The sequence below is a fragment of the Rattus norvegicus genome, chromosome 13, assembly GCF_021556685.1.
Source record: "Rattus norvegicus strain SHRSP/BbbUtx chromosome 13, alternate assembly SHRSP_T2T, whole genome shotgun sequence".
Lineage (NCBI taxonomy): Eukaryota > Metazoa > Chordata > Mammalia > Rodentia > Muridae > Rattus > Rattus norvegicus.
In genome coordinates this window covers 83,549,366-83,572,818 of record NC_141546.1, presented here as the reverse complement: position 1 = coordinate 83,572,818, position 23,453 = coordinate 83,549,366, and positions in this window count along the sequence as shown.

The following is a 23,453-nucleotide window of genomic DNA, read 5'->3' as shown; positions in this document are numbered from 1 at the left end:
CTGAGTTTATTTTAAAAAAAATTAGACACAATAAAATAGACATAGCTGTCTAGAGGGATTTATCTAATATATTTATAACCAGTTCCCTCCCTAAAACAGTATTTCTAAGGTGTAAACCTGGCTTTCCTTTTCAATATGTCCTTTTCACAGGATTATTTGCCAGCCTATGCCAGCATCAGCATCTCCTGCAAGTCTCCAGCATGATCTTCTCACGTTCTCAAAACGACCTTGTAAGTATAGGGTGTGTGAATGCAGGGGTGTGTGTGTGTGTGTGTGTGTGTGTGTGTGTGTGTGTGTGTGTGAGAGAGAGAGAGAGAGAGAGAGAGAGAGAGAGACAGAGAGAGAGAGACAGAGAGAGAGACAGAGACAGAGACAGAGACAGACAGAGACAGAGAGAGACAGAAACAGAGAGACAGAAACAGAGAGACAGAGAGACAGAGATGCTAAAGCATCTGTGTGCCTCAGCATGGCCTTGAATTTGAGATCCTTCTGCTCTGGCCTCCTGAGTGCTGAGATTATAGGTATGTATCACCATATCAGCCCCCTTCATGTGCTCCCCTAACATTTTCATGAGTGTCCATGAAGTCTGCCTTGACCCCTCCATCATCTATGCTGTTTACAAGTGTCTTCTCATGCTAATTTATATTCAAATATGTATTCCATTCCTGAGTTAAGATCTATGTCCATGAGGGATAGACTGTATCCTGTGCTGTATCTAGACCATGCTGTTTTGCCTTAATTTTAATCATGGCTTTGATATCTCTTTTCCTACAAGACAAAGTCAATAATGTTGAGTATACCATACCACTCCATTATGTTGTGACTAGTAACATAATTGGAGTTTTCCACATCAAAGCTTTGAACATGCACAGATGGAAATCACACTCTTTGAATTCCCTTAGTAACTGCAATTCAGACTTCATTGTTCAATACAAAAATTTTAAATATTAATCAAATGGTAGACGTGAGACACAGGAACTAGATTCCAGAAGGTTCTCTATGATGTTCTAACAAAGTACTACAGATCTAGCAGCTTAAACCAATACAAATTTATTATCCAATAGTCCAGGAGATTGGAAGTCGAAATAGAATATATAGAGGCTATAATCAAGCAGTCTGCAGTGCTGTGTTTCTTCGGGAGACTTTAAGAAAGAATCTTTGCCCTACTTCTATATGAATGCTAGAAGCTCACAGCACTCACTGGATTCTGGCTTTCTCCCATGTTCAAAATTCCCAATGGTGGATTCCATCTTGACTCTGTATTTGTTCTGACATCATTATAACTTGCTAAACTTCTCATTCTCATTTTAGAAGCCCTGTGATTGGATTGGGCCAATGTGGATAATCTCAGATAATCTCATTTAAGGATCAGATGGTTGTCCACCTGGTTCTCTCAATGCAATGTACCTCACATATTTATAGTCCTGGGATTCCTCTCTAGGCATCATTGGAGAGCCATTATCCTGACCACATTATTGACAGAAAACATAATTAATAAATGACTCAAAATATATTTTATGACCACAAAGAAATCTGCTATAGGAGACATGGAAGAGAACATGAGAGTCACACCAGACCCTGAGATCACATTTTCCTGGTTAAAGGGCCAGGAATTGCTTTAAAATTAGATGACATTGAAATCAAAGTCTTAAGAAGTGCTATACTTTCTCACCATGGCTTTGACATGAGATACTATTTGATGGAAGTAATTCTGAGCTAAGAAGACAGTAGGCAAAAATGTTTATGTGCGTGAAACAGTAAGAGAAGGTACTGCAAATTGAAAGTGCTTTAAATTCTGTGAAAGACTATATATCATACTAAGATAGAAACCTAGAGAAGAAACACAGAGAGAGAGGTCACTAGAGGAAAAGAACTTCCCTTAGTGTTGAAGTTCGCAGACTTTATCTTTAAAATGGTAATTAACACATAGATGTATCTTTAAGCAACACATTGGTATGCTAAGTTTGAGGTTTTTTTTTTTTGTTTGTTTGTTTTTGTTTTTTTTTTTTTTTTTTTGGTGGGAACAGTTCCTCTCATTAGGACCCCTTAAGAGACTAGTGGTGAGGGATTCAGCTTTGGTCCAGTCCAGAACCGATGAGGCTGAACTGATTGAGTTGCAGAGAAGAGTGAGGAAAGCATCAGCTAAGAGACATGATAGGGAAGATTCAAGGACTGGGTGAGTGATCAGCTTGGGAGTATGAAAGGGAGGTTAGTTTCAGAGTGGCTCACAGGGTTGGCGTAATGGACAGAGCAGATCCAAATGTAATCAGTTAAAGAGAAGTGTGTTTACAGTTAAACCAAAAGATGAGCTTTGATGGAGATGGGTTGACTTCAGGATGGTTGTAAGAACTTCATATGAGCTCCCAAACCCCGTGGGAGAGAGACCTCACTGCCTGGTCAGGTGGACACTCCTGAGGCTGCAGAGCGGAGGAGACCACCAACACTGCCCACCCCTGCCCACATCCCTGGCCCAATAGGAAACTGTATAAGGCCTCTGGGTTCCCTTAGGGGAGGGCCCAGGAGCGGCAGGACCCCTGCGCCTGAGACACCGCCGGAACCTGAAGGAATCAGACCGGATAAACAGTTCTCTGCACCCAAATCCCGTGGGACGGAGAGCTAAACCTACAGAGAGGCAGACACGCCTGGGAAACCAGAATAGACTGCACTCTGCACACATCCAGACGCCAGAGGAAAACACCAAACGCCATCTGGAACCCTGGTGCACGGAGGCTCCCGGAAATAGCGGCTCAGATCTTCCCGGGTGCTGCCGCCGAGGAAAGGACTTAGGCAGTACCCCACGAGCAAACTTGAGCCTCGGAACCACAGGTAAGACCAACTTTTCCGCTGCAAGAAACCTGCCTGGTGAACTCAGGACACACAGAGGCAAAATTCCTCTAGGACCAGGCACTTCCTGTGTTTACTGGAAGTCCCACACCCGCGGATCCCGGCCCGCAGCAGCTCTCTGCTCCCAAACCCCGTGGGAGAGAGACCTCACCGCCTGGTCAGGTGGGCACTCCCGAGGCTGCAGAGCGGAGGAGACCACCAACACTGCCCACCCCTGCCCACATCCCTGGCCCAAGAGGAAACTGTATAAGGCCTCTGGGTTCCCGTAGGGGAGGGCCCAGGAGCGGCAGGACCCCTGCGCCTGAGACACCGCCGGAACCTGAAGGAAACAGACCGGATAAACAGTTCTCTGCACCCAAATCCCGTGGGAGGGAGAGCTAAACCTTCAGAGAGGCAGACAAACCTGGGAAACCAGAAGAGACTGCACTCTGCACACATATCTCGGACGCCAGAGGAAAACACCAAACGCCATCTGGAACCTAGTGCACGGAAGCTCCCGGAAAGGGCGGCCCATATCTTCCTGGTTGCTGCCGCCGCAGAGAGCTCGTGGGCAGCACCCCGCGAGCAAACTTGAGCCTCGGGACCACAGGTAAGACCAACTTTACTGCTGCAAGTGACCTGCGTGGTGAACTCAAGACACAGGCCCACAGGAACAGCTGAAGACCTGTAGAGAGGAAAAACTACACGCCCAAAAGCAGAACACTCTGTCCCCATAACTGGCTGAAAGAAAACAGGAAAACAGGTCTACAGCACTCCTGGCACACAGGCTTATACGACAGTCTAGCCACTATCAGAAATAGCAGAACAAAGTAACACTAGAGATAATCTGATGGCGAGAGGCAACCGCAGGAACCCAAGCAACAGAAACCAAGACTACATGCCATCATCGGAACCCAATTCTCCCACCAAAATAAACATGGAATATCCAAACACACTAGAAAAGCAAGATCTAGTTTCAAAATCATATTTGATCATGATGCTGGAGGACTTCAAGAAAGACGTGAAGAACTCCCTTAGAGAACAAGTAGAAGCCTACAGAGAGGAATCGCAAAAATGCCTGAAAGAATTCCAGGAAAACATAAATAAACAAGTAGAAAACCATAGAGAGGAGACACAAAAATCCCTGAAAGAATTCCAGGAAAACACAATCAAACAGTTGAAGGAATTAAAAATGGAAATAGAAGCAATCAAGAAAGAACACATGGAAACAACCCTGGATATAGAAAATCAAAAGAAGAGACAAGGAGCTGTAGATACAAGCTTCACCGACAGAATACAAGAGATGGAAGAGAGAATCTCGGGAGCAGAAGATTCCATAGAAGTCATTGACTCAACTGTGAAAGATAATGTAAAGCAGAAAAAGCTACTGGTCCAAAACATACAGGAAATCCAGGACTCAATGAGAAGATCAAACCTAAGGATAATAGGTATAGAAGAGAGTGAAGACTCCCAGCTCAAAGGACCAGAAAATATCTTCAACAAAATCATAGAAGAAAACTTCCCTAACATAAAAAAAGAGATACCCGTAGGCATACAAGAAGCCTACAGAACTCCAAATAGATTGGACCAGAAAAGAAACACCTCCCGTCACATAATAGTCAAAACACCAAATGCACAAAATAAAGAAAGAATATTAAAAGCAGTAAGGGAAAAAGGTCAAGTAACATATAAAGGCAGACCTATCAGAATCACACCAGACTTTTCGCCAGAAACTATGAAGGCCAGAAGATCCTGGACAGCTGTCATACAGACCCTAAGAGAACACAAATGCCAGCCCAGGTTACTATATCCTGCAAAACTCCCAATTATCATAGATGGAGAAACCAAGATATTCCATGACAAAACCAAATTTACACAATATCTTTCTACAAGTCCAGCACTACAAAGGATAATAAAGGGTAAAGACCAACATAAGGAGGCAAGCTATACCCCAGAAGAAGCAAGAAACTAATCATCTTGGCAACAAAACAAAGAAAAGCCCACAAACATAACCTCACATCCAAATATGAATATAACAGGAAGCAATAATCACTATTCCTTAATATCTCTCAACATCAATGGCCTCAACTCCCCAATAAAAAGACATAGATTAATAAACTGGATACGCAACGAGGACCCTGCATTCTGCTGCCTACAGGAAACACACCTCAGAGACAAAGACAGACACTACCTCAGAGTGAAAGGCTGGAAAACAACTTTCCAAGCAAATGGTCAGAAGAAGCAAGCTGGAGTAGCCATTCTAATATCAAATAAAATCAATTTTCAATTAAAAGTCATCAAAAAAGATAAGGAAGGACACTTCATATTCATCAAAGGAAAAATCCACCAAGATGAACTCTCAATCCTAAATATCTATGCCCCAAATACAAGGGCACCTACATACGTACAAGAAACCTGACTAAAGCTCAAAACACACATTGCACCTCACACAATAATAGTGGGAGATTTCAACACCCCACTCTCATCAATGGACAGATCATGGAAACAGAAATTAAACAGTGATGTCGACAGACTAAGAGAAGTCATGAGCCAAATGGACTTAGCGGATATTTATAGAACATTCTATCCTAAAGCAAAAGGATATACCTTCTTCTCAGCTCCTCATGGTACTTTCTCCAAAACTGACCATATAATTGGTCAAAAAACAGGCCTCAACAGGTACAGAAAGATAGAAATAATCCCATGCGTGCTATCGGACCACCATGGCCTAAAACTGGTCTTCAATAACAATCAAGGAAGAATGCCCACATATACGTGGAAATTGAACAATGCTCTACTCAATGATAACCTGGTCAAGGAAGAAATAAAGAACGAAATTAAAAACTTTTTAGAATTTAATGAAAATGAAGGTACAACATACCCAAACTTATGGGACACAATGAAAGCTGTGCTAAGAGGAAAACTCATAGCGCTGAGTGCCTGCAGAAAGAAACAGGAAAGAGCATATGTCAGCAGCTTGACAGCACACCTAAAAGCTCTAGAGCAAAAAGAAGCAAATACACCCAGGAGGAGTAGAAGGCAGGAAATAATCAAACTCAGAGCTGAAATCAACCAAGTAGAAACAAAAAGGACCATAGAAAGAATCAACAGAACCAAAAGTTGGTTCTTTGCGAAAATCAACAAGATAGATAAACCCTTAGCCAGACTAACGAGAGGACCCAGAGAGTGTGTCCAAATTAACAAAATCAGAAATGAAAAGGAAATTCAAAAAATCATCAGATCTTACTATAAAAGCCTATATTCAACAAAACTTGAAAATCTTCAGGAAATGGACAACTTCCTAGACAGATACCAGGTACCGAAGTTAAATCAGGAACAGATAAACCAGTTAAACAACCCCATAACTCCTAAGGAAATAGAAGCAGTCATTAAAGGTCTCCCAACCAAAAAGAGCCCAGGTCCAGACGGGTTTAGTGCAGAATTCTATCAAACCTTCATAGAAGACCTCATACCAATATTATCCAAACTATTCCACAAAATTGAAACAGATTGGTCACTATCGAATACCTTCTACGAAGCCACAATTACTCTTATACCTAAACCACACAAAGACCCAACAAAGAAAGAGAACTTCAGACCAATTTCCCTTATGAATATCGACGCAAAAATACTCAATAAAATTCTGGCAAACCGAATCCAAGAGCACATCAAAACAATCATCCACCATGATCAAGTAGGCTTCATCCCAGGCATGCAGGGATGGTTTAATATACGGAAAACCATCAACGTGATCCATTATATAAACAAACTGAAAGAACAAAACCACATGATCATTTCATTAGATGCTGAGAAAGCATTTGACAAAATTCAACACCTCTTCATGATAAAAGTCCTGGAAAGAATAGGAATTCAAGGCCCATACCTAAATACAGTAAAAGCCATATATAGCAAACCAGTTGCTAAGATTAAACTAAATGGAGAGAAACTTGAAGCAATCCCAATAAAATCAGGGACTAGACAAGGCTGCCCACTCTCTCCCTACTTATTCAATATAGTTCTTGAAGTTCTAGCCAGAGCAATCAGACAACAAAAGGAGATCAAGGGGATACAGATCGTAAAAGAAGAAGTCAAAATATCACTATTTGCAGATGATATGATAGTTTATTTAAGTGATCCCAAAAGTTCCACCAGAGAACTACTAAAGCTGATAAACAATTTCAGCAAAGTGGCTGGGTATAAAATTAACTCAAATAAATCAGTAGCCTTCCTCTACACAAAAGAGAAACAAGCCGAGAAAGAAATTAGGGAAACGACACACTTCATAATAGACCCAAATAATATAAAGTACCTCGGTGTGACTTTAACCAAGCAAGTAAAAGATCTGTACAATAAGAACTTCAAGACACTGAAGAAGGAAATTGAAGAAGACCTCAGAAGATGGAAAGATCTCCCATGCTCATGGATTGGCAGGATTAATATAGTAAAAATGGCCATTTTACCAAAAGCAATCTACAGATTCAATGCAATCCCCATCAAAATACCAATCCAATTCTTCAAAGAGTTAGACAGAACAATTTGCAAATTCATCTGGAATAACAAAAAACCCGGGATAGCTAAAGCTATCCTCAACAATAAAAGGACTTCAGGGGGAATCACTATCCCTGAACTCAAGCAGTATTACAGAGCAATAGTGATAAAAACTGCATGGTATTGGTACAGAGACAGACAGATAGACCAATGGAATAGAATTGAAGACCCAGAAATGAACCCACACACCTATGGGCACCTGATTTTTGACAAAAGTGCCGAAACCATTCAATGGAAAAAAGATAGCATTTTCAGCAAATGGTGCTGGTTCAACTGGAGGTCAACATGTAGAAGAATGCAGATTGATCCATGCTTATCACCCTATACAAAGCTTAAGTCCAAGTGGATCAAGGACCTCCACATCAAACCTGATACACTCAAACTAATAGAAGAAAAACTAGGGAAGCATCTGGAACACATGGGCACTGGAAAAAATTTCCTGAACAAAACACCAATGGCTTACACTCTAAGATCAAGAATTGACAAATGGGATCTCATAAAACTGCAAAGCTTCTGTAAGGCAAAGGACACTGTGGTTAGGACAAATCAGCAACCAACAGATTGGGAAAAGATCTTTACCAATCCTACAACAGATAGAGGCCTTATATCCAAAATATACAAAGAACTCAAGAAGTTAGACCGCAGGGAAACAAATAACCCTATTAAAAAATGGGGTTCAGAGCTAAACAAAGAATTCACAGCTGAGGAATGCCGAATGGCTGAGAAACACCTAAAGAAATGTTCAACATCTTTAGTCATAAGGGAAATGCAAATCAAAACAACCCTGAGATTTCACCTCACACCAGTGCGATTGGCTAAGATCAAAAACTCAGGTGACAGCAGATGCTGGCGAGGATGCGGAGAAAGAGGAACACTCCTCCATTGTTGGTGGGATTGCAGACTGGTACAACCATTCTGGAAATCAGTCTGGAGGTTCCTCAGAAAATTGGACATTGAACTGCTTGAGGATCCAGCTATACCCCTCTTGGGCATATACCCAAAAGATGCCCCAACATATAAAAAAGACACATGCTCCACTATGTTCATCGTTGCCTTATTTATAATAGCCAGAAGCTGGAAAGAACCCAGATGCCCTTCAACAGAGGATTGGATACAGAAAATGTGGTTCATCTACACAATGGAATATTACTCAGCTATCAAAAACAACGGCTTTATGAAATTTGTAGGCAAATGTTTGGAACTGGATAATATCATCCTGAGTGAGCTAACCCAATCACAGAAAGATATACACGGTATGCACTCACTGATAAGTGGCTATTAGCCCAAATGCTTGAATTACCCTAGATGCCTAGAACAAATGAAACTCAAGACGGATGATCAAAATGTGAATGCTTCACTCCTTCTCTAAAAGGGGAACAAGAATACCCTTGGCAGGTAAGAGAGAGGCAAAGATTAAAACAGAGACTGAAGGAACTCCCATTCAGAGCCTGCCCCACATGTGGCCCATACATATACAGCCACCCAATTAGACTAGATGGATAAAGCAAAGAAGTGCAGACCGACAGGAGCCGGATGTAGATCGCTCCTGAGAGACACAGCCAGAATACAGCAAATACAGAGGCGAATGCCAGCAGCAAACCACTGAACTGAGAATAGGACCCCTGTTGAAGGAATCAGAGAAAGAACTGGAAGAGCTTGAAGGGGCTCGAGACCCCATATGTACAACAATGCCAAGCAATCAGAGCTTCCAGGGACTAAGCCACTACCTAAAGACTATACATGGACTGACCCTGGACTCTGACCTCATAGGTAGCAATGAATATCCTAGTAAGAGCACCAGTGGAAGGGGAAGCCCTGGGTCCTGCTAAGACTGAACCCCCAGTGAACGTGATTGTTGGGGGGAGGGCGGCAATGGGGGGAGGGTTGGGAGGAGAACACCCATAAGGAAGGGGAGAGGCGAGGGGGATGTTTGCCCGGAAACCAAAGAATTATTATTAAGTATTAAATAAATTTAAAAAAATAGAATAAAAAAAGAAAAAAAAAGAATGCTTACATAAAAAAAAAAAGAACTTCATATGAAAGTTCCCAGGCCCGGCTAAGGTATTTGATTTATTTACATGTGGGGCATACCTAGAGAAAGACAGTGGTTGAGTATAGAGGGAGAAAGGAAGCTGAGTACAGACACAAGAGCAACCACAAATCCCTGTAGTGTAGGTAGACGAACATCCAGCCCAAGGAAGCAAGAAATAATGTGGAATAAGAAACATAAAGTCACAAAATTCAGATGAGACTTTGAAGAAGGATGACCAAAGGTTTATCATCAGAAAGCCAAACATGAAAAGGGTCAACGAAAGCCATTGGGCATGCTGGTGAGAAGAACATCGCTGACCTTAGCTACTGTCCCAGAAGAAATGCAAATGAATCCTAAAGGATATCCTATCGGATAAAAGATAGTGATAAAGGGTACAGACTGTGATTTCCATGTCTGTAGCTCTGAAGAGCAATAATAATAATGATTGTTAATAAAAATCTAAAAAGTTTTATTGTGTTGCATTTTATGCAGCAGATAAAGAAAGAAGGGTTTTATATCTGTCTTCCCATAAAATTCTTCACCATAATTTCAAAAACAGTTGAGTGCTTCTTTCTCAGAAGTCTCATGAAATGGTCTATGCACCACTGTGAATGTCTCAATAACAGAAAGGGGAAAAAAAGTCTCTTGTGTAACCACAGGTTTGGTGTACAGAGGAGGCTAATGAGTGCTTTTTAAATGTATGCAGACATGAACGATCAAAACATGCTGGTTGATTGACCAAACTTTGGAAGCATAAAATGCTCACCTATGAGGGCTGAGAAGTGGATTTTCATCAGGTCCCCTCGTCACCAAGAAATATGACACACAAGCAGTATTCAATATATTTCTTTATAACCAACAAACAAGAACTGGCAGAACATGTCTCCCCATAGGGATTTAATTTTCATTAGAACGCTTTCTTTATTGCTCACGCTACCCTTTCTAATAAGTAACCTAAAGCGAAAAAGTCCCCAAGAGATGATTCTTTGGAGAGAGATTCAGTTTGTTGTACAATTCCTGCTGCCCTGCCCCATCAGCATTGGGGGATCACACGCAATATTTTGTTCACACATTGAACCTAGTGAGGAAAGAAAACATACGGGTGACTCTTGGAGAGCTTGACATGCTCCTTCTAAAGTCGTATCTAACCTTCATCTATTGTAGACGGAAGGTGAAAGACATACCTGCTTAGAACCTGAAAGAAGAGAGGCAGCTGCGTCAACCATAAGGGTGAGAGTGACTGCATTCTGGGTACAAGATGTGGGTCTTGTGGTCAATAGCTACCATTCCAAACCAGGTGCAAATCAGATCTTCAAAAGAAATTCCTGGAGCAAAGATGCTGTGATGGATGATCCACAGAGGTAGATCCTAGTCCTGGGTAAGGAGGTTGGAGAGGTGACAAGAAGTGATCCAGAAGAAAGGTAATTTCCATGCCAACGGGATTGCAGGAGGGGCCCCATCCAGGAGTGCAGATGGGAGGTCCTCAATGTGTGTGACACAGCAGTAGATGGAGATTGCTGGAGATATAGTAGGTTCAAGGGACATTTCAAAGCAGGACAAACAAGGCTTGGTGCCTTACAGCTGAGAGACAGATGTCTGGCAAAGGGGTGAGTCTTGGGAAGAAGGTGCTAGTATCCAGATGAACAGAGTATACAAGAAAAGAGGTCCTAGGAAGAGGGAATTAGAGGGTCAGGCCCTCTGTAGAGCAGTTTCAGCTCTGATGTAGATTCAGTCAGGTGCTCTGTGGAACTAACGTTGCAGCCAGATCCATTATTAAAGCCTTAAGAATTTAGTACAAGAAACCAACATGCTAGTGGATGCTCATTTAAGACAGGGTCTACTTTTACAGCCATCTAGATTCTTTTTCTCTGTTGCTTCAAGTTACTCCCTCTTGTTTTAAATTACTCTGAAGGCAAAGGAACCCGAAGGAGCCACCATCCCATAATTTTCTCTCCATGAAATAAAGGAAAGGGGGAGGGGTATCCGATAGTTTAAGGAGAAACTGGGTTAAGTCTGACAATTGTCCAAAAATGTGTCTTGGTGGCAAGAGATCAGAGTCCTCACTTAGTAGTGTTTTTTATCCCCCCTTCAATGGTCTGCTTCTCCCTCCCAGCCCTAACAGCTAAATCAAGAAGAATTTGAATTATACAAAAAAAATAATAATGAGCAGTAGACATTCATAAATGACTCACTGTTTTGTTAACTTTAATTTTCTTTATTCCTTAGACTGTTTTTAAATACAGTATTGCATAAAGTCACCTTCTTAGTCACCTTCTATTCCTTCTTCTATTAAATTTATCAGCTGAAAGTTGGTGTTTATCAGAGGTGGGCCCATGTTCTCCTGATCTATATATGCCTGTATTCGTGCTGCTACAGAGATGCTGAAATTACCCTCCTTTCACTTAATAATGAACCACACCATCTCCTGGTGATCACATGCGCTCCCTTGCCATATGCATCTCAATAGAATTGCGGGATTGATCCCACATTATACATCTTTTTATTTAGTATATAATGTCAAAATAATTTTGTGGTTGATCGACCCATATTTATTCCATGTCCAACATACTATTTATAAATATCAGATGATTTAATTACTACTATTATGATAATGTATTGTAGAATATCTTTTATTCACATTTTTATGATATATAATAATGTTAAGAATTTTTTAATAATTTTCAGCCACTTAGAGATTATATTTGTTCTGTTTCTATACTTAAAATATCAGAATAAAACACTCTAAAGGAAAGATTTATTTGGGCTGATTGTGTCAGAGGTTTCAACCCATGGTCTATGGGTTTCATTTTTTCTGCACTGAAAAAGAACAATACATCAAGAAGTCTGTACCAAATTCAGAATGCTCATTCCAGCCAGGAAACAGAGAGACATGACATGGCCAGGAGCAAGAAACATCCTTTTTACTGGGCTCCAACTTATAGTCCTTTGATACAAATTTCTTGATGTATTCACTCATTATTTGAATCAAGGCCATCACAATCCATCACCTCCCAATAGTGCTACTCAATGGAGACTAATCCTAACACACAAGCGCTTGAGAAGACACTTCATACCCAAGCAGGAGGCCTTATTTGGAAAATGCCTTCGCAACAATTTTGCCCATTTTAAATTTTTTTTTATATTGTCTGTGTATAAAACCATTGGCATTCCACTGAATGTCTGTAAAGATCAGAGTACAATTTTCTGGAGTCCTGCCTTCTCACTTCCACCTCAGTGAGGAAAGATCCCTTTTGTTTCTGCAGCACTGTTCACTCTTTTAGGTAATTCTCCTAAGTCCACCGTCCATATTGCCATAAGCATGCTGGCATTGCAGGTGTTAACCCACCTCAGCTGGCTTTTTATATAGGATCCTAGGGATCCAACTTAGATAATCAGGCTCCTGTGGCGAGTCCTTTCACCCAGAGTCAACTTACTGACCCTCTTCGGTCCATTTTGAAAGGTAGCTTACCTTTTCCTTATTGAAATTATATTTCTTCATTTCAGTATGAAACTCTTATCTAGACACACACATTACATGTTGCTGATAGCATCTCACAATTAGTTCCTTGTTTCTCCACCATTCCGGGCTATAATTCCTGGTAAATGGAATTGGAAACCTACCCTACATGCCCTTGAGCTACCTTTCTGGTGGACTTTTAAAAAACCTGTTCTCTCTATAATTGAAGCTCATAGCACATTAGTGTTTTCTCTGCATTTAAAGTCTTCTGCCTGTTGAATTCTAGTAAACGTTAATTGATTTTTAGCTTTTTAATTACACGAATTGAAATAGATTCTTTTTATATAAACAACACTAATGCGTTCTTTAATATCCTCTTTCTCATTTCGGTGCATATATTTTCATTCGTCTGCATATGTGACATGTATTATTTATTTTAAAATGTATTCAAGTTATTCTATGAAATTTACTTCACTGGAGTTTTGAACTGAGCATTGATTTCTCAAATGTTTTCTTGTTTTTGTTTTAAAACTCTTTTCTTACATTGAACTATCTTCTGGTTTTCTTAAAATCCATGTCTCTGGGCTCAATGACTCTGTCCCTCTTATAACTTCATCTCCTCCACATCCTCAGGATTCTGTTCTACCCAGGCATCCACTGCTTCTGTCTTCTGTTGTTTCATGGTGTATCCAGTCATCAGTGTATAATATTAAAATGGTGAGGTTAAAAACCTGGTCCTGTAGCTCTGTTATATCTGATGCTTTTCCAGACCTGTATCCTCTTTCTGATAAACCAAGACCTGGGTAGCAAAATGATTATGATGGCAACAATGACCAAGAAAATAATCAGGTGGTGATGATCATAATGACACTGGATGTTGGTTAGACATCGTATTAGGCACCACGAGGTGCTACATTCATTCCCCTACATTCAAACAGTGAGGCTGGGCCCAGTTTTCTCTTAGGATGTGATTAATTTTTGTTGTTGTTGTTCTTGCTTCATAAATAGCTGATTCTTGACCACCATACTCAATCCCAGACCCATAGCCTAGAAGGTATGTGACGACTTAGTCTATTTCTGTGTGTGTCATCCTTTGTTTTTCTCCTTTATTGGATCCTGTTGTTTAGAGAAAGGGTAGGAACCAGGACAATTTCCTGCATGGCAATATATACAGGAAAATAAATGACACTCCCATCTTGTAGCTACCAATGGTTGTTTAATTGGATTCAAGGTCCACTCAAGAGGAAGGAAATAATACTTTGTACTGGCTAGCGATGTCATGGACTTTGGAAAATAATCTACTACAGCCACATGACTGGACCAGACCTTACTATCTTCTAAGTCTTATCCTAATACCTATGGATAAGTGTAGCTGCCACTCCTTATCAGAGAAACCTCTTCTGTCAAGGAATTGAAGGCTTTAAGAAATCACAGCATCGTCACTGGGCTAGGATTCTAAATTAGTCATTTAAGGGTTGCAAAGTAAAGAGTAATTTTAAATCAGAAAGAAGAGATAGAAACTTCAAATTTCCAATTTGAAACTTACTCTGTTAGACTTTCTGAGGGTTTCTAGGTGATTTTACCTTAGTGTATCCTCCTTGAATCAAAGCAAATTCTAAGAGTACAATGGGTGGGAGTCTGGGGTGTGGACTAAGCTCAGTTCTCACCGTGCAAGCATGAGGACCTGAGTTTGATCCCCTGCACTCACATAAAACATCTGAGTATATGTTATGCATCTTTAGTCCCAGATCTAAGAAGGCAGGAGACAGGGAGATCCCTGACCACCTGTCTACCAAAATCAGACTACCCCAAGTCTTAGTGAGTGACCAGGCAGGTGGCTGCTGAGGAAGGGGACCCAATATTGACCTCTGGACTCCATACATACCCTACACATATAATCATATACATATACATGCATATGTGTACGCACAAATATTAGTATCCATAGATGTTTGTGCATGTGTTTGCACACACACAGGGACACACAGACACATACACACACACACACACTTATCTAGCTGCACACATAGAAACACAGATACAGATGCACACACACTACTTCTGCCATTATGGATTGTACTAGAACCAAGGTTAAAGTATTATAAAGCACAAGTTCAGATCTCATAGCCACAGGCTGATCCTGAGATTCTAAATGGTGACTGCAAAAGGAGCAAAGATTGGTCAGGTGGCTTCCCCTTGAAGGTTTTCTCTTACAGTCTCCCCTGCCGTCCTATTCTAAAGAGTCTTAGCATGATTTTGAAAACTCAGTTAGGCCGATGTTTATCTTGTTTGCCTTTAAAAAGGAACCAACAGCCTTGTGGTGTGAGCTGTTGCCAAGCCTCTACTTAAAAGACTGAGTCTTTCTGCAGCTTTGCCTTCCCAGCTCCTCCTTCCTCCCTTCCTCTCTCCCATTCAAGCTTCAGGAAAACTCTTCTCTCTCTCTAAAGGCACCTCAACATCTGTGAGCTCAGGACCTAATTGTTCTAATGGCATTCCCAAGGTCCCTAGCTCAAGGCTATTGAAATCACGGGGCCCTTTGGACCTCCAGCCAGTAATTCATGGTACTTAGTCAAACTCCTTTCCCTCCAGCAGCCCCCACCCCCACCCCAGTCTGCTCCCCTCCCACCCCTCCTCCTGTCCTCTTGCTCTCAGTCTCGGCGCTCTTCTCACACCAGTCTGAGGCAGCTTGATCACCTGCCAACTGGTATTGATTTTTGCTTCCCAATCTCCAGGCTGGATGGAAGGAAAAGATTAAAAACAGTTTGTCAGTTTGAAGTTGAATAAGAATTCGGCACAAGGGACATCTCAGAAATGTGAGGAAGTGGCGGGGGAGGCTGGGGTGTGGGCAGTCAAGGCCAAGGGAAGTCCTCAGGGAGTTTAACCCTTCAGTACAACAGCCCTGACTTTTTTTTTTAATAGAATTGTGCTGTAATCGTACACACTCTCATAGACTCAGACACTCTCATGATTTTTCTCTCAGCCAGCAGCATCCTCTGAAGTTTAACAGGGACTCTTTCAGGTCCTGGGACACCTCCCCGCACCCCCCTTAGCTTATTGATGCCCACCGCCACATTAAGTTCCAGCTTCTTCCTGCAGGGTCTCCTGGTCCTTACAAGGAGACAGTGGCTCTTTAGGTCTCTGTGCTCTGTGGTTCTGAGGGTCTCTGGTCCTGTGCCTCTGAGCTCTGCCAACAGCCTCTGTCAGAATCCATCTTATAGGTCAGACACTGTCCTTGTCAAGATAGACTGGGAAGACTCAAAAAAAAAAATGAGCTTTGCCAGCTCACAAAAGATCCTTTGGTTGTTTTGTCTGCTGTAGAGATGAAAAATTATTTACAAGCATCTGTAGAAAGCCTGGCTGGCCAGAGCACAGAGAGTCAGCATGTGGAGGAGTCAAATCTAGGGTACTAACATTTTACTCAGAAAGCCGTTACTGGTCTAGAGTGCAGGGGTCATGTTGAAAACATTCCCCCTTTGCCTCAATATTCTTGGTAAGTATAACAACTTCACAAAGTCAAAAAATTAAAGACTTCCCCATGAAAAATCAGGATGTAACCTGGGCATGGCGACACACTCACACACTGTTAATCCCAGCATTCAGGAGAGAGAGGAAGGCACATCTGAATTTGAGGACAGAGAGTTCCAGTTTAGCTAGGGCTATATAGTGAGATCCTACCCCCTTCAAAAAAATAAATAAATAAAAATTGAAAAAAAGAAAAATCAAAATTTAGTAGATCTTGTCAATATACAAAAAGAAAATATTCCACTCAGTAGATCAGTAAATGCAATCCTCTCTTCCCTTCCCAGTCATTTCGGTGCTTATGGATTGTGCAGCAGGTAGCATAAGCGGGGGGGGGGGGGGGGGGGGAGATGGCTGTCCTGCAGCCCATATCTAAAGCATAAGCTATTCTAGTTGACCTCCCTACTCTGCACAATACGAATTGCCACAGGGTATTAGCTGAATATCACTTAGTTGGGTAAGCCACTGGTGTATTCTGTAGAAGTTGGATTTTCATCTGGATGGCAAAGGAAATTGGGTACTCATTGAAACTGGTTGAGCATAGGAGGAGCAGTCTCTCTCATGCTATTACCGCAGCTAGATAGATAAAGAGCAAACATCTTTGGTTCTTCTGTCTATTCTTGGTGACGGGATGGGGTGGAATAGTCTAGTTCTTCCTTCCTCTTCATCCTCCCATCTTTCCCATCACATGGGCTATACCTCATCTGCTTCTCCTTCTCCAGAGTCCTTGATATGTGGTCTCTAGCTTATCTTTTGAACATCCTCTAGCCTTATTCTCAATCCTGACTATTTCTGGGAGAGTACATCCCTCAGATTGCTACTGTGGCTGTGTGGTTGCTTACTCCATACTTCTCGAACCTGGCCTTTGCTCTGCTTTTCTGTTTGGATCATGTCTTTATTACTTCTATAATGAACTGCATATTCATTGGCAAAGAGGATAAGGATTAAAATCTCATTTGGAAAAAAAAATGTCATTTGGCCCTGGAAATAACTGCTACATAAAAACGATCAGAAAACATTCCTCCCAGTAGGTAGATAAATGGATGCCAGGATACTATATCTATTCCAACCTCAAACAGCCATCCATCCTTCTCCCAAATGCATTTGTGTAGGACAGCAGTTTCCTGTTACATTGTAATAAATTGCCACAAGTATGCTACCTTAACAAAATATATTCATTTACGGTTCTGGAAAGCAGAAGTTAAAAATCTGTTTACTGGACTAAACTCAACCTGTCTGTCAGATGGTGCTGGTTCCCACTCCAGGCGGTAGGGGAGCATCTCTTATCTTGCCTTGTCTAGCTTCTGGAAGTCTCTTTGATTCTTGGTTTTCTGCCAGGGTCACTATTACCGATTGTTTCTGTCATCGCATCTCCAACACATCTTGACCTTCCTGTCTCCAACAACTATACTGGGAACATGCAGATAATTCGAGGTAATTTTCCCACCTCCACAACTTCATCTATAAATAACTTCTGGAAAACTTCTGCTACTTCAAATCACAAACCTCACAGACTTTGAGGACTGGCATTAACTTAACATATTACTCAGGCTTTTTATTCACATAGTGTAAAGATATACCCATTAACTACAACACTACTGAGCTGGGCCTGTTACTCCAGCAATGAGAAGGTAGAGACAGAGGGCTGTCACAATGAGATGATGGGCTAGCCTACATAGCAAATTCTAAGTTGGCTGGAACCACATACCAAAACTTGTTTCAAAAACTTTTAAGGGGGTGGGGGTGCAGAATTGTGGAGCAAGAAGAGATTAATTGGAGTGGGCAAGGAGAAAGCAGGTAGAAGAGGGAAACTGGGAAGAAATACAACACTAAAAACTTTTTCTTAATGTACTATGGAAACCCACTGCTGTGAAAGCCTCCTAAAATATCTTTGTATACATGCGTAAAAATAGTTAAAATGGAATTATCCTGCAGTAGGGTGATAATGCCCCTGTTAGACACCAAAGAATAACGCCAAAAATATCCAATTCCAAGAATGTGTTTTTTTTTCTTTATGATTCATTGCCCAGTGAGGTCTCAAAGATATCCATACATTATAGGTCATGGACAGGGTTCCTGGCTATTCTCCATGACTCGACAATGAGGTCCTATTGCTGACTATATCATATACTTGAGTCATAGAACATGGAGAAATCAAGCTTGAACTGTCTTGGAAGCTTCATCCCTGCTAGCTAGTCTTCGTAATGCTCAAAGGGACTATGCTTGCCACCAGAGAAGAAAGTAACCAACAGTCTTACCCAGCTGTGAGCCCTGTAAGTGACAACAGTTATTGGCCTCAGAAGATCTTGACCACTGGTACAACTGTGGAATAAATGTCCTAGAAGTAGTCAACCACTTTCTGGGTGGAGTTAAGGCTCTCTCCGTGAAATGAAACCCATAGCTGGTATCATTATTGGGCCAAGATCCTGTGACTAGACAGATCGTAGACCTTTGAAAGAACCTACTGCTACCATACTGTGAAGTCAACATATTATTTGAGGGACTCCTAACAAGGTGTTGTTATATTCATGGTCTAAGAGACCTCTCAGTCCTCAATACACAGGCTTCTATTTGCAATAGATGACAATCACTTCTGGGACCCACAATTGTCTAAGGTCTATAGAATAAGAGACTACAGAATGTTCAACCTTGATGGAACATATGGACCGCACTACCATCCAGAGGCTCGGGGACCAGAGTAGAAGATGAGTGTAAAGAGAGTAAGAGCCAATGACTGTAGATGCCTACATGAATGGACACAGCAGGACAGGTGCACATATGAACATGTTTGCAGCAACATGGATGAAACCTGGGCAAGCCCAAGACAGATCAAATCCCAGCATGAGGCAAGTCACTCAAAGTTCTAGCCCTATGTGAGAGTCTATTGGCAACCTTAGCTACTGGAAGAGAAAAGGTTAATTTTCTCTGAGAGTTTACCACCATACCCCACACCCTCAGTAAGCCCATCACACTCCAGTGGATAACCACACATCCAAGAATATTTGAGTAGCACAAATAGCCCTTGATAGGGAAAAAAAGGACTCAAAGTTGGAGATGAAGGCACATGAGGGTGAGTCTAGGATGAGGTGTGGGAGGGGATGGATATGATAAAAAAACTTATTGTGGACATTCTCAAATACCAATAAGTACAGGTGTGAGAAAATTTAAACTAAGTTAAACAAAAAATATAATAAAATAATTAACAACTATACCTACCACACAAAACGTACATATAAAACAAAGGTATTAGTAATTTAGAATGCTCAGTTCCTTTTTGCTATTTTTCCTCTAGGGTCCACCTCATCAAAATTGAATTAGGAGAAGCCAGAAAGCTGCTCACACTGACTGTATTCCTGTCTCCATCCAATCCACTCACTATAATAGAACTTGGAGACACAGCTTCTCTTGCACAGCTACCGAACACCTCTCTCTACCTCTACTGCTCTGCGCTCTTTACGATATATTTATTCTCATACTAACCTTCTTATCCTCTTTGCAGAGCAATGGTCTTCTACCTCCTCTGTTTTATCCCACTTCTTCATCAGAGCCCAGCTTAGGTGACATCAAGCAGTGAACCTTTCTTGACATCCTTATCAAGTCTGTCTTTCCCCAAGCACGTTCACACTCTGTGTTGCCTTTACCCGTTTCCCCCTCACTTCACATCTGTCACACTGAGGGCTTCTCAGTTGTTTCCAAGAACAGACTAGAACTGTAAGAAAATATTTATTTTAATCTGGATTTTTTTGCATATCTCATATGAAAAAGATACCCTGTCCTATCAATGCTTTTTCATATCAATCATTTTCATAACTATACTTGGCATATGCTGAGTACTTTACACATTTCTTGGTAGGAAATATTAGTATGGGTATGGGTGTAATCCCCAAAACACAGTCCAATATTATGAAGGCCTGAAAGTTCATGTAATGTACTTCCTTAGAATCTGAGCAATGAGAATGTCCTGATCTCTACAAACAAGCTTCTATAATTATATTAGGTCTATTTTAGAGATTGAATAAACAGGAATTTCTCCATTACATTATCTCAGTTACCCATTATAACGCATTATTTTCAAACATGCATGTGTATATTGCATGTATGCATATGATTTTATTGGGTGTGTGTGTGTGTGTGTGTGTGTGTGTGTATGTGTGTGTGTGTGTGTGTTATGGGCATTTCTTGATTTCTTGTGTATCCACAGGGATATAAACAGAGAGAATAATAGACACCAAGTCCTGCGCATAGACGTTATAGCTTCTAGTTGAACGTGTTTATGGGACTCCTCAGTGTGTGAATGAGTGGGTCTCTGATTCTTACACCTTCTCTTGGGCTCTCTAATGTCTGTGTTTCCGATTTGTTCAATCCCAATGAGGATTTTGTTTGTTTGTGTATTTTTTATCTCATTATATTTTATTCTATTATTATTTCTTAGAAGCCTGTTTTGGTTTTTTGGTTTTTGTTGTTGTTGTTGTTTTTGTTGTTTTGTAATAAGACAGAAAAGGAGTGGATCAGATGGGTAGGATTTGGGGAGGGGTGTTTAGTGGAGTAGAAGGAAAGGAAATGATAAACAGGATACATTATGGGAGAAAAAAATACATTTTCAATAAAAGAAAAAATGTGTTTTAAGAGATAATGAAAATATTTTAATGGTTTTATTGCATATATTATTATGATTCTTTTATTATACTTAATGTCTTCTTGTTCCTATTTCATAAATCAAACTTTATCATTAATGTATGTGCATAAAAAAAGCTATACAAAGATTTGAAACTATGTAGAATCGAAGCATCCACTGGTGAGTGTGGAATGTATCCCATGTGGATAATACAAGACTGCTGAATCTGAAATGCACTCTCTGTGAAGCCAGGTGTTGTTGCTTCCTGAACTTGGTTTCTTCATACGACACACAGATTACTAATACCCCACAAGCATGGAAATAACCAAGTATAGTCAGTTATGTAAAATCATGTTATCAGGTATAAAATGACACAGAGAACCCTTCTCATTTTTGATATATATATCCATTCAGTTCCTTAGCTGATTATCACTGACCACCCACAGTGAGCTTGGAACAGTTCTAGGATCTTGAGGTACATAACTGAATACAACCAGTGTCCTACTGTTAAGCTTTCAGTTTGAAATAAATAAATAAATAAATAAATAAATAAATAAATAAATAAATAAATAAATGAATGATGAATTTGAATTGAGGTGAAGAAAGCCAGTTGTGTTGTTAGTGGATCAAGAAATGTGGAACAATTTAACCTAATGTGGGGGTGGGGAATAGGCGTGATAATCTTAAAACAAAACAAAACAACAACAACAAAAATCAAGGAACTCCAATGTAGAAAACAGGTCTTTATTGTATAGAAAGGAAAGCCAAATCCAGCAAGTAAAAGCTGTTGTACGCATCGCTTTTCAAGTGAGGGCTTTAGTCAGTTTCAGAAGAGTTAACACTGAGGGGTGTTACAGATATTCATAAATTTGCTCGGAGACTTACCAAGCCAGAATTAGCCACTGACCTCATAGTTTTCAGTTAAGAAATATAGAAGAGCATAGGGGAGAAAGAGGTAGGAGATGCCTGAAGCAAGCTGTCCAGATGAGCTCACTGAATCGGCAGGTCTATGTTCAAGTGGGAGCTCCTGTCTCAAGACATAAGATGGAGACCAGTCAAGACAGACACCCAGTATCACATCCACCCGCACACACATGTGCCCATACACGTGCAAGCATACATACATACATGTATGGGCGCCACACATGTACACAGGCAAAAATTATAAATTTATGATTTTTCACAGAAATAAAGAAATAAAAGAGCTACCAAGACGGTCAGTATGTAAACTCACTTGCTGCCAAACAGGGCGAGCTGAATTCAATCTCCAAGTCCCACATAGTGAGAAGAAAGAATTGACTCATGCTACTTGTACTCTAATCTCCACAAGTCTTCTCTTGTACATATATGCCCCATAAATGAATGAATGAATGAATGAATAAATAAATAAATAAATGTGAGGTTTTAAAAATAAGTATAAATAAGGAGAACTTCCAGCAGAGATCTAGAATAAATAGCAAAATGAAACTCTTTGCAAGGCTAAAAAATATCCAATATAAAATTTGATTGATTACAGAGTAGATATCGATTTGAAAATACGAACAGAAAAACAGAACAGAGGAATAATGATTCTAACTTGAATGCTCCTAACTTGAATGGAATAAAAACATGAAGAGTGAAATATTAGCCATACGGAGAACCAAAAGCTGCTTAGTGGAATTCGTCACCTGTCTCTCAGTGATTAGTAGGAAAAGTGCTACTAGAATATGCAAGCTGATTTTACATCACTGTGCTGCGAGTGTGGGCTTAAACACCAATGGTAAGTTATAGAAAATTACTAATGCATTAGTTAATTTCGTTTGTCAGTTTCACTGGGACACGAAATGCAAAGTGTTTGGTTAAATATTATCCTGGGAGTGTGTATCCCTTTAGAATTACCATTTAAATTTATAGACTGAGTAAAGCCATCAGCTGCCTTCAGTTTAGGTAAGCGACGCTGAATAAAAAGATCTGAACCCATCTATGTGTTTCCTGAATGAGCCCATAAACTGTTATTATTGGGCTGGGGGCGGGGACAGACTGAGACGGATGGAAGTCAAATGCAGAATATCATCCTGCTGCTGGCTATGCTGCAGGACAAACTGAGCCCAAATCCTCACTTTGAAAGAGCCTTCCATCGATAGATGAGGTTCCCTACCTCTGTGGAAGTGACTCTTGCTAAAGACCCATTTGCTTTCTCAGCATTAAGCTCCCTGTGCTCCGAGTATGAACTATGAATTTTCTGGGAACCATAATGGACTCAGAAAAGCATCTGTCATGTGAGACAAGATTCCTTGTTCTCAGGACCAGCTTTGCTGGTTGGTGATCCTATTTGACTCAAGCCTTTACAGGATTGAAGATGGGGCAGAATTGTGATCTATAGGAAGATACACAGAAGGCCCTGTGATACCAAAACTGTGTAAGATATCTATAATGAAAACGAAACAAAAAATATTGTGATAAACCAAACATCTAACAAA